Source organism: Microtus oregoni, unplaced genomic scaffold, assembly GCF_018167655.1.
Source record: "Microtus oregoni isolate MIOR12 unplaced genomic scaffold, Mior012 000106F_ref0000393, whole genome shotgun sequence".
NCBI lineage: Eukaryota > Metazoa > Chordata > Mammalia > Rodentia > Cricetidae > Microtus > Microtus oregoni.
This window is the reverse complement of record NW_024544721.1, coordinates 972,017-993,083: the sequence shown is the minus strand read 5'-3', so window position 1 is coordinate 993,083 and position 21,067 is coordinate 972,017.

Sequence of the window (21,067 nt, the reverse complement as noted above, 5' to 3'; positions counted from 1 at the left end):
ACCACATATTTAAAAAGGGTCAGGAACCTTCCATAATCCAGTGGAAGGATTCTTCCACTTCCCTTGGGAAAAATTTACTCTAGTGCCATCATTTTGAATTCTCTCTGCAGCAGATTGCTTGTGGGCATCCATATTCAAGAAATGTAGACTAAAGCGAGAGTGATTCAATGTATTATATTGTGGCTGAAGATATAGTTCCCCTTTTTATCTTCTGAAATTGTGTTTTCAAGGTACCATTGGCAGGTTTCACAATTCCTTGTCCTTTAGGATTATAAGGAATGCCTGTTTTATGCTCAATTTTCCATTGGTAACAAAATTGCTGAAATGTTTTACTAATATATGTGGACTCATTCATTTTATAATTGTAGGAATTCCTATATATGAAACATATTTTAAGGAATGAGTTATCACATGCTTGGTAGTTTTCACAGTGGCCATCAAGAACTTTTAATAGGTATTGATTGATACATATATTTATCTTAATTTGTCAAATTATGCTACAAGAGTCACATCCATTTGCCATGAGTAATTAGGAAGAAGGCCTCAAGGATTTACCCCTAAGGGAGGTAGACACAAATATTGCAGAATACATCATATTGCTTAACAATCTGATGAGCAATTTAGTGGTATGACCAAATTGTTCTTTTTAGCTTGTGCTTTTCTGATGATGAAAGGCATGTGACTGTTGAGCCAATTCTACCTTTGACAAGATGGCCATCCATGTTAACTCATCAGATAACACATCACAATTCATTAGAGGACCAGGGAGACTGGAATGAGCTCTAACATGAGCCACAAAGCATGGCAGTTTTCTTTGATAAATGACATCTTGAATTTGCTGGAACAGCATTTTAACCTGACCAATACTAGTTCCAGTACAGGGAGCAGTTTCTATAACTTGAAGAACTCTGAAAATGCTATGTCTACCAGTATATAAATTAAATGAACTATCTACAAAAAGCTAGAAGATCATAGGTACAGCTTATGATTCTACTATCTGAGTTAGAGGTGCAACTGTTTATACTATAACCTTTACCACTAATAGTGTAGGCAGTTCTTCCATTGGAGGAATCAACAGTGAAAACCCGCACAACATCTTTTTATGGGATATTTCATCATAATTTTAGCAAATACAAATGAATGCGCTTGTGCAAATTGTAACAGTCAATGAGCTGAAAAATGATTATCAATTTAGCCCAAAAATTGAGAAAAAGCAATGGTGCACAAGTCATTATTTTGAAATTTATGAAAAATATTCCCCAATTTCTTCTGGTCAAAAACGTATTGAGGACAAAGTATATCCCTAATTTATTTTCCCTTAGCAAAGAATGGTGGCAGCTCCCAGAGGTCATGGCCCACAAGTGCTCACTGGGCTATGGCAGCAAATGGCCAGCACACTCCATGGCTGAATGGTGCTTCTGAGAGGCAGCAACTGGAAGTGGTGGCTGGCAAACTTAGCCACCACCCTTCTGCATTGCAGGTACACGGGCAAACACCATTGCCCAGGACCATGGCTCTGAGACTGTGGTGCCTGCAAGCCAGGCCAGGTGGAAGTGTGGCTATTGCCCAACTGACTTTGCTTTCCACAAGTACCAATAAAGCCCAGACACTGTGGTTGGGCCACTAGTGTAGAGGAGTGAGAAGGAGGTTTCTTTGCAAACATAACTACCTCCTTACCTCACAAAAATACCTAGTATCCACTCCCTATGTCAAACATACTATTGTCTGGTTTTTGAGTAGCAAGATAGTCAATAGCTACACCTTTGGCCAAATATCCTGTTATTTGTTTATGAGGAACAAGAATGAGTTTGAACTCTGACCTTTAATCAAGTTTGAATGGATTAAAAATTTTGGGCTCCGACAGTTATCCAAGGCAAAGTAGAAAGCCTTCAAATAATATGTACACAGTAAAAATGGACTCAGCAAGTTTCATATATATATATATATATATATATATATATATATATATATATATATATATATATATAATGAGGAGCAGCAGAGCTGCTTCCCGCCACCCGGCTAGCTTTACCCGAAATAATTACATGGAAACTGTATTCTTTTAAGTATTGCTTGGCCCATTAGCTCTAGCTTCTCACTGGCCAACTCTAACATCTTGAATAACCCATCTTCAACAATCTGTATAGTACCACAAGGTGGTGGCCCACCAGGAAGGATCCTAACTTGCGTCCATTTTGGAGAGGAGAGGCATGACATCTGCCTGACTTGGCTTTCTTCCTCCCAGCCTTCTGTTCTGTCTACTCCACCCACCTAAGGGCTGGCCTATCAAATGGGCCAAGGCAGTTTCTTTATTAACCAATGAAAGTAACTCCTCCATCATATATATATATATATATATATATATATATATATATATATATATATATATATATATATGTGTGTGTGTGTGTGTGTGTGTGTGTGTGTGTGTGTGTACATGCAAACACATATATGTGTATATATATTTATATGTATATATACATATACACATATATGCATCAAAGTAAAAGAAGTTATAAACTTAAGAGTTGGGATTAATAGGAGTGGTATAAGGAATGCAATCACTGGAAAGAGAAAAGGAAGGGATAAAGTGATGTAATTCTATTACAATTATAAACTTTTTAAAAGTGCAAATAACCATAGGAAAATATGTTCTCTAAAGATTTCTTTACTTTTATTTTATTTTGGGGTTGTTTTATATACATGTAGTCTCTTTGTGCAGGGTTTACAGTTACCACATACCCTTGAAATGAAGTGATACCTGGCTCTGAGGTGTCATGTACCTGTTGAGAGCCAAAGGCTGATCTTCTGGAAAAGTAAAACGTGCTCAAAATTACTGTTATCTTTCCTGCTCAGGCATATCTTTGATGAATATTAATGCAAAAATACAAAAGAAAGTACTTAGGAATAGAAGCAAACATTACCATTACTTACCGAGATCTGTGGAGATGCAACCCAGAAATGAAAATATAGTTCTGCATATACAAATATATAAATGTAATATGACAAAAAATAATATAGTAATTTTATATACAAAAAGCATTTATATGACATCAATAGTATTTCTCAATTAAAATCATACATATTTTATGAATGGAATGTCTCTCAATATAATAAAGACTATTTATTTGTAGTAAATTAATAGCCAAAATCGTGTCAAATCAAAAAGTTTAAAGATTGCCATGTAAAATTTAATCTTCTTCTAACTAAAGTTAGATGTTCTAGCCAAAATGGCCAGGATAAATAAAAACATACAATCAATTCCATCCATGATGGAAACCCAGAAATATAATTATTACATTTTATAGATATTATTCTATATCTTGAACATTCTAAAGAAATCCAAGGAACTATTAAAGCTAAACTCATAATATTTGCAACACATAAAATCAGTATTGTTATTGTAAGCCAACAGGAAATTATCTAAAATGTAAATTAAGGAAAGAAAATACCAACCGATATAAAAATTTAAAATATTGAGTAATATATTCAGTCAAAGAGGTAAAATAAAAGCAACTCAAAATTAAAAATCTTTCAGGAAAAATAACTGTAAAGAATATTAAATTCTAGAAAGATTATTTTTTACATATGAAGAACCAGTAATATTCTATAATCTTTACATGAAATGATTCAAAGACTGAATACAATTTTTATGAAGACTTTAATCACATTCCTCACGGTACTAGAAAAATTCTAAAATTTATATGGACCTAAAAGTCATTAAATTGCTACTTGAGAAAAGAGCAGGAAACATTGTGCTATCTATATAAAAGAAAAAAAAATACCACAACCGAATCAAAGAACACATCAAAAAAATCATCCATTATGATGAAGTAGATTTCATCCCAGAGATGCAGGGCTGGTTCAACATATGAAAATCTATCAATGTAATTCATCATATAAATAAAATGAAAGAAAAAACCCCAATGATCATTTTATTAGATGCTGAAAATGCGTTTGACAAAATTCAACACCCCTTCATGATAAAGGTTTTTGGAGAGATTAGGGATAGAAGGATCATATCTAAATATAATAAAAAAGCAATATAGATGAACCTGACAGCTTATATCAAATTAAATGGAGAGAATCTCAAAGCAATTTCACTAAAAGAGGAACAAGTCAAGGCTGTCTACTCTCTTCATATTTTTTCAATATAGTGCTTGAATTTCTAGCAATAGGAATAAGACAACATAAAGAGATCAAGAGGATTCAAATTGGAAAGGAAGAGTCAAACTTTCGTTATTTGCAAATGATATGATAGTGTACATAAGTGACCCCAAAAACTCTACCAGAGAACTCCTAGAGCTGATAAATACCTTAGTTATGTGTCAGGATACAAAATCAACTCAAAGAAAAATCAGTAGCCCTCCTATACACAAAGGATAAAGAAGTTGGGAGGGAAATTAGAGAAACATCACCTTTTAGAATAGCCACAAATAGCATCAAGTATCTTGGGGTAACACTAATCAAAAAAGTGAAAGACCTATTTGATAAGAACTTTAAGTCTTTGAAGAAAGAAATTGAAGAAGATACCAGAAAATGGAAAGATCTCCAATGCTTTTGGATAGGAATGATCAACAAAGTAAAACTGGCAGTTCTACCAAAGGCAGTCTATAGAATCAATACAATCCCCATCAAAATCCAAACACAATTCTTCACAGACCTTGAGAGAACAATAATTAACTTTATATGAAAAAACACAACAGGATAGCCAAAGCAATTCTATACAATAAAGGAACTTCTGGAGGCATTACCACCCTGACATCCAGCTTTATTACAGAGCCACAGTAATGAAAACAGCTTTGTAGTGGCACTAAGACAGAGACATTGACAAATGGAATTGAATTGAAGACCTGGATATTAATCCACAAACCTATGAACACCTGATTTTTGACAAAGAAGCTAAAATTATACAAAGCAAAAAGGAAAACATCTTCAATAAATGGTGCTGGCATAACTGGATGTCAAACTGTAGAAGAATGAAAATAGATCCTATCTATCACTATGCACAAAACTAAATTCCAAATGTTTAAAAGACCTCAACATAAATCCAACTGCACTGAAACCGATAAAGGAGAAACTGGTAAGTAGCCTTCAATGTATGGGCATAGAATACTGCTTTCTAAGTATAATCCCAATAGTCCAGACAATAAGAGCAACAATGAATAAATGGGACCTCCTGAAACTGAGAAGCTTCAGTAAAGCAAATGACACTGTCAATAAGACAAAAAGGCAACCTACTAAATGGGAAAATATTTTCACCAACCCCACATCAAACAAGGGACTGATCACCAAAATATATAAAGAACTCGAGAAATTAGACATTAAAATTCTAAAAAACCGAAATTAAACAATGAGGTACGGAACTAGAGAATTCTCAACAGAAGAATTTCAAATTGTCAAAAGATACTGAAGGACATGTTTAACTTCCTTAACTATCAGGGAAATGCAAATCAAAACAACTTTGAGATACTATCTTACACCTGTCAGAAAGGCTAAAATCAAAAACACCAATGATAACCTATGCTGTAGAAGATGTGGAGAAAGGAGAACACTCATTCATTGCTGGTGGGAATGCAACTTGTGCAACCACTTTGGAAATCAGTGTGATGTTTTCTCAGAAAATTGTGAGTCAATCTACCTGAATACCACTCTTGGGAATATATCCAAAGATGCTCAAACATACTACAAAAGCTTTTGTTCAACTATGTTCATAGCAGCATTATTTGTAATAGCCAGAACCTGGAAATAACCTAGATGCCCCTCACTGAAAGAATGGATAAAGAAATTGTGACACATCTACACATTAGAGTACTACTCAGCGGTAAAAAACAATGATATCTTGAATTTTGCATGCTAATGGATGGAATAAGAAAACACTTTATTGAGAGAGATAACCCAGACACCAATTTATATATATATATATATATATATATATATATATATATATATGGTATATACTCACACATTAGTGGATACTATCAATCAACAAAGCACATTGAGCCTATAGTTCATGATCCTAGAGAAGCTAAGTAATAAGGTGAACCCAAAGTAAAACATATATAGGTCCACCAGAAAATTGGAAGCAAACAAGATTGCCTGACAAAATTTGAGAGTATGTGGGCGGGGGTAGAAGGAAGGAGAGAAGAGAAAGAGGAGGAGAGAAGGTGAGGGTTGAGGAGAGCTTGAGGGGATGGGATAGTTGAGATGGAAGAAGGACAGATATGAGAGCAAGGAACAATATCTTGATTGAGGGAGTCATTTTGGGGTTAGCAAGAATCCTGGCTCTAGAAAAATTCCCAGAAACTCACAAGGATGACACCAGCTAAGACCCCAAGAAATAGAGAGTGTGCCTGAACTGGCCTTGCCATGTAGTCAGACTGATGATTATCTTAAATATCACCATAGAACCTTCATCTAACAACAGACAGAAACAGAGACAGAGACCCACATCAGAGCACAGAACTAAGCTCCCAAGTTCCAATTGAAGAGTGGAAGGAGGGAGAGTATGAGCAAGGAAGTCACGACCATGAGGGGTTCACCCACTGAGACAATGGGCCTGAGATAATAGGAGCTCACCAACTCCAACTGGTCTGGGAATGAACTAGCATGGGATCAAACTAGTCCCTCTGAATGTGATTGACAGTAGGGCAGACTGAGGGGCCAATGACAGTGGCACTGGGATTTGTCTCTACTGCATGTTCTGGATTCTTGTGATCCTATTCATTTTGGATGTATACCTTTCTCACCCTGGATGTAGTGAAGAGGGCCTTGGACTTTCCATAGGGCAGGGTGCCTTGTCCTCTCTAAAGATTGGAGGGTAGTTGGGGGAACGTTTGTAGAAGGAGTGGGAAGGAAGTTGGAAGAGGGTCAGAAGTGGTAATTTCAATTGAAATTTCTTAAAGTAACAAAATAAAATAATAACAAAAAAAAGAAAACTATCTTATAAATAAAGTGTTTTTAGTCAAGAAAAAAACATGATACAAATATTGAGTAAAAAATTCACTAAATCTCATCAGCTTATAATAGTTAATATTCCACAGATAGCCTCATTTAATAAATGATACATGATTGAGTCATGAGATTGGAATGACAGTCATCACCCAGAAATGATCGATCAAGTAGTTGTAGAGAGGACAAACTGCTGAATGTTGTAAATCAGGTGCCATATATAACAGAATTGTTATTTACCCTAAGGCCTAGAGGACAAAGGGAGTTGATCTCCCCCAGATTTTATATCACACTCAACACACTATGCCTTACAAACAGGAATCTAAAGATTAATTTTGCTCTGGATATACTATTCCTTTTTGTCTCTCTTAATCATATTTATCCTTACACAAAATTATATCTTAAAGGAGATTATTTGGGCAGGGAGTGGCAGGGATATTTTGGAAAAGATTTTTTCTCAAAAGCAGACTTTTGAAATTAACCAAAATGAGTAAATGCATTGGATTGAACAAATGTGTTTATCTTGTAAGAAACCCCTAATATTTAAACGTGTTATATATATATATATATATATATATATATATATATATATATATAGTACATGTATATATGTGTATATGTATACACACATATATGAATGAGAAAAAGTTTTATGTTTTAGAATCTTGTCTCAAAGAATAACAACATGAAGCTGTTTAAGAGATATATGGCTACATGTGGGATGTTGTGGAATATTATTTTAAGATGTTTTATATTTGTTTATGCTGTGAAATATTTGTTTAATGAGTAAGGATATGTTGCTAAGCTGTGTTACATTGTCTGCCTAAAACACCTCATTGGTCTAATAAACAGCTGAACAGCCAACAGGAAGGCAGGAGAAAGGATAGGAAGGGTTGGCAAGAAGAGAAAATAAATAAGAATAATCTGGGAAGAAAAAAGTTGAGGAGCAAGAAAAGGAGGAATATATCATAGACTAGCCACCCAGCCACACAGAATTTCACAGAATAAGAAGTAAAGAAAAGATATATACTAATAGAGAAAGGTAAAAGCCCAGAGGCAAAAGATAGACAGGAGTAAGCCAAACTCATGCCAGACATTCATAAGAAAGAATACGATTCCATGTGTATTTATTTGGAAGCTGGGTGGTGGGTCCCCAAAATGGGCAAAGAGTAAAAAATAACCAATAACAGTGGGAGGTCGAAAGATCCTGGTAGGTGCTACCTGAAAAGAAATACAGTCAATTCTTGAGTCATTTGCCAATTTTAGTGATTGCTAATTGTTTGTACAAGAGCAAAAATGATTGTAAAATCTCTCTCTGGTTTTCTGCCTTACTATGTAGCATGTTTAATACATACTTTAATCAATGTAATATTGCTTGATATAACAATATAGCCAGAAATTAGAAGAAGCCTGTATTGCATCTACAACTCTTAGTTTAATGACTATCTTATTTTAAGGAACTGTTACTTAGACGTTTTATAGCATTTTAATTCAAACTAATTACTACTCTAAGAGATCTAAAGATCATTGCAATCACCATCTAAACAGGTAATATCAAAATATACATTTTGACAAATAAAGCTCACTAAAGCAAAGACATCTTGACTCAACCAATGAAACTGGAGACACCACACTTTCCACCTTCAAAACTTATTTAAATAATGTGATTCTGAGATGAAAAACAAAACAACTTAGACATACCAGAATTATAAGTGATCACTATGGTCAGTTATATTTTTTGCAAAGACACTAAAATAAAAAAGAGTAAAGTATATCTTTATTAATATATGATTTGGATAATGATGGATATTCTTCCAAAGCAAAATCAATCAATCAATCACTCAATAAGTAAATAGACCATTATCTTCTTTCTTATAAAGAAGAGTAACAGAAAGTTATGTTTAGAAGGAGTAATATAACAATGCTTAATTATTTTGATAATTCTATAGAAATAAAGCAAACAACTGAGTCAAAATTTATAAAGGATCTAAATAAATAATACTCAGTAAAATTGTGCCAACTCAAATACATATGAAAAGAGTATAATCATTAATCACCAATGAAATTTCATTAAAAGCTATAATAAGATATCTATTTAAACACATTAGAGTGTATAATATCAAACAGTTAACTGACAAATCTTAGGAAACATGTGCAAGAAATAAGAAAATGCTTGTGAACCATTTCTTAAAGGTAAATAAACAAAATCATAAAAATCATTATAAACGTTACTCATACAACTAAAAAAATATTATAGGATCCACTTCTTTGTATATACCTCAAACCAACACCAGTACCTAGATGTTAATCATAGCAATATAAATGATATATATGATGCACAAGCAGTGCACATACATATTTTGAGGTTTAGTGGATTAAGTTAATGTATTGCAAATATATATACACTATACATTCTGAAAAAGTGAGAAACTACCATTTGTAACCTCATGGACCAACCTGAATAAAATTATGCTTAGTGAAATAAACAGTTCATAGGGACATAATTACAATATGATATCATTTTAAAACAAAAAAAAGTTTAATAAAGGTATAATAATAAATATGATAAAAGGGTAGGCAACAACAAGAGGAATGCAGTAAAATATTTAACGATATTTTACAGAAGCTTGACAAAATAGATTTTTTAAAACCATCAAATATTCCAAAAATGCTAAAATAGTAGGTTTTAGGGTTTGGAACCATGGCAAAGCTAATAAAATTCTGTACTATTCTTTCTGCGGACACAAATTGTATTTTCAGCACATACCCTACTTATATTGGGTAACATTGTCAGGTCAGGGATTTCTCCTATTTCTCCTTTTCTTTGATTTTAATAAATTTGTAGTTTGGGGTGAGTTTCTGACACTGGGGTGACTGCCCAGGACAGGGAACTCAGAAGTTCCTCAACCCCCTATCCTTCTTGGGCCCTCTGCAGGGCCTTTACTCCCTGCATACTGCCTCTTCCTTCCTATCCCACCCAGCTTGCATCCAGAACCCTCCAACTTGAGCCCCCTGCCCTCTTTCAGCACATAACATCACCCAGCCCAGCCTGTCTGGGCACTGGGTACGAATTCTCAGGGCAACCAAGCAGGTGGGAGTTCCTTTGTTTCTATAGCCTGCCTGCACCAAGCAAGGTAGGCACTTTGTATACAAGCTACCCAACCAGCACAGAGACCTGATCTGGGTGCCAGGAGAGCCAGCATTGGGGAGAGCCATCATAGGGCACGGAGATCTGATCTAGGTAACAGGAGAGCCATCACTGGGGAGAGCCATCACTGGGAAGGTACATCAGTAGGCAAGGAGACCTGATCCGATAAAAGAAGATCCATAAGGGTGCATTTGGAGGAAGAGATGGGGAGACGCCAATACAAGAATTCACCCAACAATCTGAAAAGCAACATGAAGCCACCAGAAACCAGCGACCTCACAACGGGGGGACATGAACACCTTAATCAAGAAGAAGTAGAAAAGTTTGACTTCATGAAAGTGATTGATGCCTTTAAAAAGCATGTGAAGAATGCCCGTATAGAAATGGATGAGAAACATAACAGAAAGTTTGAAGAATTGAATAAATCAGTGAATGATACCCTAGAAAACCAAGGAAAAACAATCAAACAGAAAAAGGAAATAGTGCAAGACTTGAAAACTGAAATGGAGGCAAAGAAGAAAACACAAACAGAGGGCCGGCTGGACATGGAAAATTTAAGTAAACAAACAGAGTCTACAGAAACAAGCATAACCAACAGAATACAAGAGTTAGAAGAAAGAATCTCAGATACAGAAGATACCATAGAGAAAATAAACACACTGATCAAAGAAAACAGCAAGTCCAACAAACTCTCAGCACAAAACATTCAGGAAATATGGGACACAATAAAAAGACCGAACCTAAGAATAGTTGGAGTAGAAGAAGGAGAAGAAGTACAGCTCAATGGTCCAGAAAATATATTTAATAACATTATAGAAGAAAACTTTTCCAACCTAAAGAAAGATATACGTATGAAGGTTCAAGAAGCATACAGAACACTGAATAGCCTGGAAAAAAAAAAACATTCCCTCGCCATATAATAATCAAAACACAAAGCATACAGAATAAGGAAAGAATTTTAAGAGCTGCAAATGAAAAAGGCCAAGTCACATATAAAGGAAAACCTATCACACTTACACCTGACTTCTCCATGGAAACCATGAAAGCCAGAAGGTCCTGGATAGATGTACTGCAGAAACTGAGAGACCATGGATGCAAGCCCAGACTACTATACCCAGCCAAGCTTTTGTTCACTATAAATGGAGAAAATAAAATTTTCCAGGATAAAAACAAATTTAAACCATACGCAGCCACAAATCCAGCCTTACAGAAAGTAATATAAGGGAAATCACTAACCAAGGAGTCCAACAATGACCACAATAACTCAGACATCTAGAGACCCTTCACCAACACAACTCAAAGAAGGGAAACACACAAACTCTACGACTAAAAAAGTGACCGGAGTTAACAACCACTGGTCATTAATATCACTTAATGTCAATGGACTCAACTCACCAATAAAAAGGCACAGGCTAAGAGATTGGATACGAAAACAGGATCCAACATTCTGCTGTTTACAAGAAACACACCTCAACCACAAAGACAGGCACCTACTCAGAGTAAAGGGCTGGGAAAAGGCTTATCAAGCAAATGGACCTAAGAAACAAGCAAGTGTGGCCATACTAATCTCTAACAAAGTTGACTTCAAACTTAAATCAATTAGAAGAGATGGAGAGGGGCATTTTATCCTCATAACAGGAACAGTTCATCAGGATGAAGTCTCAATCCTGAATATCTATGCCCCTAATATAAAAGCACCCACGTACATAAAAGAAACATTGCTAAAACTCAAGGCAGCAATCAAACCGCACACACTAATAGTAGGAGACTTCAACACTCCTCTCTCACCAATGGACAGGTCAATCAGACAGAAACCTAACAAAGAAATAAGAGAATTAATGGAAGTAATGAGGCAAATGGCCTTAACGGACATCTATAGATTATTCCACCCATATAGGAAAGAATAAACCTTCTTCTCTGCATCTCATGGAACCTTCTCGAAAACCAACCACATACTCAGTAGCAAAGCTAACTTCCACAGTTACAAAAAAATATTAGTAACCACCTGTGTCTTATCAGATCACCATGGATTAAAGTTAGAATTCAACAACAATGCTACCCCAAGAAAGCCTACAGATTCATGGAAACTGAACAGTCAACTACTGAAACATACCTGGATTAAGGAAGAAATAAAGAAAAAAATTAAAGTCTTCCTGGAATTCAATGAAAATAAAGAAACAACATACTCAAACTTATGGGACACTATGAAAGCAGTCCTGAGAGGAAAGTTCATGGTACCGCGTGCCCAATTAAAGAAAACAGAGAAAGCTCACATTGGAGACTTAACAGCCCACCTGAAAGCTCTAGAAAAAAAAAAGCAGACTCACCTAGGAGGAGTAGAAAACTGGAAATAATCAAACTGAGGGCTGAAATCAACAAAATAGAAACACAGAAAAGAATCCCAAGAATCAATGAAACAAAAAGCTGGTTCCTGGAGAAAATCAACAAGATTGACAAACCCCTATCCAAGCTAATCAAATGGCAGAGAGAGAATTTGCAAATTAATAAGATCAGAAATGAAAATGGGGACATAACCACAGACACAGAGGAAATTCAGAGAATCATTAGATCTTACTACAAAAGCCTATATGCCACAAAACTGGAAAATGTAACAGAAATGGACACTTTTTAAGATACATACCATATACCAAAGTTAAACCAGGACCAGGTGAACAATCTAAATAGACCTGTTAGTCGTTAAGAATTAGAAGCTGTTATCAAAAACCTCCCTACCAATAAAAGCCCGGGACCAGATGGTTTCAATGTGGAATTCTACCAGAACTTCCAAGAAGACCTAATACCTATACTCCTTAATGCATTTCACAATATAGAAACAGAAGAGGCATTGCCAAATTCCTTTTATGAAGTTACAGTTACCCTGATACCAAAACCTCACAAAGACTCAACCAAGAAAGAAAATTATAGGAAAATCTCACTCATGAACATCAATGCAAAAATCCTCAACAAAATACTGGCAAACCGAATCCAAGAACACAATAGAAAAATTATCCATTATAATCAAGTAGACTTCATCCCAGAGATACAGGGCTGGTTCAACATATGAAAATCAATCAATGTAATCCATCATATAAATAAACTGAAAGAAAAAAACCATATGATCATTTCATTAGATGCTGAAAAAGCATTTGACAAAATTCAACATCCCTTTATGATAAAAGTATTGGAGAGATTAGGGATACAAGGGTCAAACCTAAATATAATAAAAGCTATATAAAGCAAGCCGACAGCTAACATCATATCAAACGGAGAGAAACTCACAGCCTTCCCACTATACTCAGGAACACGACAAGGCTGTCCAGTCTCGCCATACCTCTTCAATATAGTGCTTGAAGTTCTAGCAACCAATTATGAGTGAGTACATCCCATGTTCATCTTTTTGGGTCTGGGTTACCTCACTCAGGATAGTGTTTTCTATTTCCATCCATTTGCATGCAAGTTCATGAAGTCATTGTTTTAAGGGGATGGTTGGGATAATTGAAGGATGGATATGGGAGCAGGGAAGTATATATCTTTATTAAGGGAGCCAATTTAGTGTTTGCAAGAGCCTTGTCTCTAGAGGGGTTCCCAGGGGTTCAGAGAGATGTACCCAACTAGGTCCTTGGGCAGCTTAGGAGAGAGAGCCTGAAATGGCCTGATCCTATAGCCATGCTTGCATATCTTGTATATCACCATAGAACCTTCATCTGGTGATAGATGGAGATAGAGACAGAGACCCACATTGGAGCAATGGGCTGAGCTCCCAAGGTCCAAATGAGGAGTAGAAGGAGGGAGAACATGAGCAAGGAAGTCAAGACCACGAGGGCTGCACCCACCCACTGAGACGGTGGGGCTGATCTATTAGGAGATCACCAAGGCCAGCTGGACTGGGACTGAAAATGCATGGGATAAAACCGGACTCTCTGAATATGGTGGACAATGAGGGCGGCTGAGAAGTCAAGGACAATGGCACTGAGTTTTGACCCTACTGCATGTATTGGCTTTGTGGGAGCCTAGCCGGTTTGGATGCTCACTTTCCTAGACCTGGATGGAGCGGGGAAGGACCTTGGACTGGCGATAGATGGAGCAGGGAACCCTGACTGCTCTTTGGACTAGAGAGAAAGGGGGAGTGGTGTGGGGCGTAGAGAGTGGGGGGAGGGGGAGGGAAAAGGGAGGCGGGGAGGAAGCAGAAATTTTTAATTTAAAAATTAATAAAAAAAGAATGATTCAAATAGCAATATCTCCCTTTTTATTTTGGCAGTAAATAACAGTGGTTAATTGTACCTAAAGCCCACTCAATAGGAAGAGTTAATACCTCACACTGTATACCTAGCCAGCTATTTGTGATTGAAGATGCCATAGATCCTAAAGGATAACACACTATTGTCATATTCTTTATTATTATTATTATTACTATTATTATTATCATTTATTCTTTTCTCATACTATACATCTCAACCATAGACTCCCTTCCTTCTCCACCTTCAAACCTCTCTCACCTCTATTATCATTCAAAAAATAGCAGGCCTCCAAGTGTCAGCATTACAAGATGCAATAAGATTAGGCGTAAAACCAATATCACTTCTAAGTCTCTATTAAATACTTGTCCATATATCCACATATCAGTGTAGCTCTCATCATCATCAAAGAACCTTCTTTTTGTAACAGATAGAGATTAGTACAGATATATACAACTCATCAAAATACAGAGAATCTATGACCAAAGGATATCTACATACCAATTAATACCTGTACAATCCAACATCTATACCCATGGCTCAACAGGAAAAAAAAGAAAAGGTCAAAGGGATAGAAAAAAAATTCAGAAGATCAATACACTTTCTTCTAAATAGTATTATTTAGAAGTCAGGGACATGCATCAGTGAACTTTCAACAATATGATTGCCCAAACAAAACCTTCACAATAAAATCATCAACTGAGATACCAATATAGAGGGGAGAAATTGTTAAGTGATGTGGGAGTGTCATATATCAATCTGTTGATTTCATTGGTTAAACAATAAAGAAACTGCTTGGTCCTCATAGGTTAAAACATAGGTGGGAGGAGTAAACAGAACAGAAGGCTGGGAGGAAGAAGCTGAGTCAGGAGTCGCCATGATTCTTCCACTCCAGAGGGACGTAGGCTAGAATCTCCCTGGTAAGCACACCTTGTGGTGCTACATAAATTAATAGAAATGGGTTAAGAGGCTGAAACTAAGGGGCCAAGCGGTGTTTAAAAGAATACAGTTTCCTTGTAATTATTTCGGGGCATAAGCTAAAGCTAGCTGTGCAGGCGGCGGGGGTGCCGGGGACGAAGCCCCGCTGCTCCAATTATTACAACAGTTAAGGTCATCCCTTTAGATGACCTTTAGCAGAACTATAGGTAATCAGTGATTGCTGAAAAAGGGGGAATCAATGTTCTTTAAAGAGCCCAATTAATCCCAAACACATGTACAGAAAATCAAACATCAAATAAATTCATGAGTTATATTCAATATACCACACACTGAAGAAGTCGTGGATTTGGGGAGTAGTTTGAGAATTAAATGAGAAGAGAAGATGGAGGGAGGGAAGGTGATAAAATGATGAAAATATAATAGTAATACATAAAACTCTTAAAAGCAAAGAAGTAGCTTAAAATATTGTACAAAAATAATTTGTATCAAAATTTTTAAACTTGGGTAATGTTCTATTCATAAAAAACGAATGAATTAGGTAATTTTTTGATCTATCCATACAACTTGGAAATTTGGATTCCAATGTATGCTTCAATGAGAAATCAGAACAGAGCATAAGGAAGGATTGGAAAAAATACATCAGCATATGTCAACATACATTGGGTGATATTGTAGTAGATGGACCTACTGGTATCAACATTTAAAGCTTCTAATAAATCATTTTCAGGAAGTAACTAGGTACCAAAAATAATAAAGATGAGAAAGACTTAGAAAAACATAAAAAGATCCATTTCTATTGCCACGCACAAAACTCAAGTCCAAATGGATCAAAAACCTCAACATGAAAGCAACCACCCTGAACCTCATAGAAGAGAAAGTGGAAAGTGCACTTAAATGCACTGGCACAGGAGACAACTTCCTAAATGTAACCCCAGTAGCACAGACACTGAGAGAACAGTTAATAAATGAGACCTCCTGAAACAGAAAAGCTTCTGTAAGGCAAAGGGCACATTCAACAAGAAAAACAGGCAGCAGAGAGAATGGGAAAAGATCTTTACCAACCCCACATCAGACAGAGGGCTGATCTCTAAAATATACAGAACTGAAAAAATTAGCCAAGAAAAGTACAAATAATCCAATAAAAACGAAGTACATACTTAAACAGACAACTCTCAACAGATAAATCTAAAATGGCTGAAAGACACTTAAGGAATTGCTCAACAACCTTAGGTATAAGAGAAATGAAAAAAAAAAACACTCTGAGAGTTTATCTTACACCTGTAAGAAAAGCCAAGATCAAAAACACTGATGACAACTAATACTGGAGAAGATGTGGAGTTGAGGGAACACTCCTCCAATGCTGGTGTGAGTACAAACTGGTACAAGTTCTTTGGATACCAGTGTGGTGATTTCTCAAAAAAATTAGTAATGAACCTACCTCGAGACCCATCAATACCACTTTTGGGCATATACCCATAATGCTCAATCATACCATAAGGACATATGCTCACCTATGTTTATAGCAGCCAGAACCTGGAAACAATCTAAATGCCTCTTGACCAAAGAATAGATAAGGAAAATATGGTACATGTATATAATGGACTATTATACAGGGGGGGGGGGAATAATGACTTCTTGAAATTTGCAGGCAAATGGATGAATCTAGAAAACATGATATTGAGTGAGATAACCCAGACCCAGAAAGACAAATATCATATGTACTCACTCATAAGTGACTTTTGGATATAAAGAATGAAAACACAGCCTATAGTTTATAATCCCAGTGAACCTAGATAACAAAGATGGTGTTAAGAGAGACATACATGTATCTCATCTACAGGGGAAGTAGAAAAAGACAATATCTGCTGAGTAAATTGAGACCATGAGGACCTTGGGAGAGGGTTAAAGGGGAAAAGAGAGTCAGGGAGGGGAGCAGAAAAAAATGTAAAGCTCAATAAACACAATTAAAAAATAGAAAGGTTATATTTTAATACAATATTTTCTTTGAAGCAAGAAACTGTTAATTCAGATAATTTCAGAGGAAATACACAGGAAAATTTGGTAAATCAGATAATATATTAGATATATAAAACATTTTCTTAAAATTGATATGCAAAGGAAAATGTGTATGAAACTGTATTAATTGTTCTTCTATCACATTGATAAACACCATGACCAAGGCAAACAATGTAAAAAGTATTTATCTGACACTCTGGTTCCAAAGGTTATGAGTCTATAGTGATGATATATATGCATATTTATGTGTGTCCATATATATATATATAAAATGTTTTATATATATATATATATAACATTTTCATGCAATATATTTTTATCAATTTTACTATACCCCAGATCCTTGTAGATCTTATCCATCTCACTACTCACCCAGCTTCAGGTTCATTAATTCTCTCAAACTAAACAAAACAAATTGAAAATCAAAACAAGCCAACTAAAAGTTTTAAAACTTTTAATTTTAAAAACAAAGTATAAAAAGCCAAAGTAAAACAATTTAAGCCAAAAGCCCATAAGACATTGCAGGGTTGATTTTGTGTTATTCAACAAATCTTGAGTGTGAGACCAGTCTGTAATATATTTGATATATTCATTGGGGAAAAATGGTTTTCTCTTTGCAAGTAGGTATCAGTTGCTGATAGTTTCTGGCCTAGGATAGAAGCATATGGCTAGTTTCCCCTTCCAGAAATGGAACTCCATGTTCTTTGAATTTGTCCATTTCTTGTGCATACTTCGACAGTCTATGTGACTTCAGGTGTGTATCATTCCTGTTGTGTTTCAAAGATGCTGCTTCTTGGATTTGTCCAAGACTACTAGTTTCTGTCTATAATCTGTTGGTAAGGCCATATTAGAGAAGAAAACATTTATGTCATCAAACACAGAGAAGTAGAGCTTATGCTAACTAAATTATTAATCTCCCTATCATTAGTTATGCTGAAAGACTTTTCACAATATCAAAAGAGAACAGTAATCATCAATAACATTCAGCTACAAAATCTGCCACCTTATACTGTGATCTTACAAGATATATTCATTTAGTAAGGACACAAATGCTATGGGAATTAGAAACAATTTATTGATTAAATATAATGCCCATTTCCTGGATGGAATCTATAACTTATACTACTAAAGTGGCCAAGAACTTGACACTAGATAGGCCATGACCTATGGTAAAACATATTATTCTGCTAAAAGATAAATATAATATAATATAATATAATTAATATAATATAATATAATATAATATAATATAATATAATAACTCCTAATAACATTACTGGTATACCCATCTATCATTGCTACACTCAACCCACATCAGAAAATTAGGTTCTTGAAAAATATGGAATTAGCACAGAGATCCACAACTGAAAAATGTGCAAAGAACAAGAGACTTTATACCACTCTTTACCGCATAGAATTTCTTCATCAAACCAGCCCTTTCAAGTCACAGGGATCGACATGGAAGAGTAGGGAGAGTAGCAGAAGATTGTCAAAACCAGAGGTGGTGAATGCCTCTGTGAGAGCTCACATCTTGATCAACAAGTTGGAGGTACAAGGAAATTTTGAGAATCACAAGAGTCTTTCAAAAACTCAAAGCCCCGATAAATATCAACTCCAATAACTTGACACCTCCTAATCCTACCAAAAGTGGTCCACCACCTGCAGGCCAAATATTCAAACATATTATTTTGTGGTGATCATTCTCATTCAGAAATATATAACCTAAATTTTGATAGATGCTTGAGGAAATAAAGTTCTGGAATGTATATGTAAAAATAAAACAAATAAATAGAAATTAGCATAAGCTTACTGAACACAGAAAAGTTATTGGACCACTTAGTTCAGTTACAGAGAAATACAGTCCAGGTATATACTAATAAAAATAAAGGCCGGGCGGTGGTGGCGCACGCCTTTAATCCCAGCACTTGGTAGGCAGAGGCAGGTGGATCTCTGTGAGTTCGAGACCAGCCTGGTCTACAGAGCTAGTTCCAGGACAGGCTCCAAAACCACAGAGAAACCCTGTCTCGAAAAACAAAAACAAAAACAAATAAATAAATAAATAATAAATAAATAAATAAATAAAGCGTTTTCAAAAATAACCATGGAATTGTTAATACTAATAACTAAAGCATTTAGTCATCCAGAGGGTCTACTTCATAGTTTATGAAAGAAATCAGCCTTTTGTCCATCTCCCTACTTCTATTCATTTATTTCTTATTTATCTATCAGCTCAAAATTGATATAGAATAACAAAGAAATTTTATGAATACCATATTAACTTTATATATTTTAAAAATTACCTTAGTTTAAACTTAAAATGTACAATATTTCTTATGGAAGGAAATATGTGCATGCAATGTGTGAAAAAACATGGGCTGGGAAACTTGAAATATATATACGTATAAGTGTTGTTATTTTACTATTGCTACTAAAATATGAAAAATATAGCAAAGATATGCCATTATATTTAACAATGTATTTGATAACCTGTACTGTTTTACAGGCACTCTCTAAACATTTATAATAATTTAAATTATTCACGCATAAAGCAACTTTTAGTTCCAATATTTCAAATACTTTTTATTATTTTACTAGTTATAATAATATTACTTTTTAATTAATATATATGTTAAATAATTTAATAACAATCAAAAAAATATAAATTGAAATGTGGGTAACTGAGGTATTATTTTTATATTATAGTCCCAATGAGTGTATATGGAAAGCATCTATCAATGTTACCTTATTTGTATCATATATTTCTGAATGAGGATGATCCCCATAGGCTAATGTGTTTGACTATGTAGCCTATAGTTGTTAGGCTTCTTTTGGAAGTTGTGTTCTGATGTCAGTTCTAATAAAACTCTGTTAACAATTAATGTTTAAAATTAAAACTAGTTATAAGGGAGGCAGAAGCAGGCAGATCTCTGTGAGTTCGAGGGCAGCCTGGTTTACAAGAGCTAGTTCCAGGATGGGAACCAAAAGCTACAAAGAAACCCTGTCTCGAAAAAAAAAAAAGATAATGAATTAGGTGATGAACAAGGCTATAACCTTGATCTCAGATGGTTATGGGCAAGGTTCTATAATTTAATCCTATTCACAACATGTATTTAAAGAATTATTTCTTTCCATTTCTATGTTTTCTGACTGTAAACTAATGATATCAGGCAAGAAAATCTTGAAATTTTCACAATATAAATTAACAAAAGTTTTTTTTTAATTGTGAGTTTATATATTAGAATGTTAGAAAAACCTAATGAAATTTCATTTTTTGAAAGAATTTGCAGATTACATAAAATAACAGGAAAACTAGTATCCTTTAAGAATTCAGAGTAGAACAACTAGATTTCTAAGACTTACAGTTAGGTAAATAATATTTTGTATGACCCTGAATAATATTTTCTGTATAACATTGTGATATATTTCAGATTTTAGATAACATGAAGATTATCATCTAGAAATAATATTGAGTATGTAAAATTCCCTGGCCTAAATAAATAGCATGATTAATAATGAATATGTAGTAGGAGCACCTGCATGATTTCAAGCATCAATCAATTGCTTGATTAATGATTTCTGGAGTAATAGTAAGTAAAATTTATAAATGACATGTGAGGGAGAGGAGACAAATGAATTATATTTTGTCTGCTATAATATAAGTGAGATATGACTGCATTATCCTGTTACCTAAATAATTTCAGTTATCTAGAAAATACTAGCCTGTCCCTCTTTTATGTCTTAGAAATCTGTTATGATATCAAAGCCCCTATCCATGCTT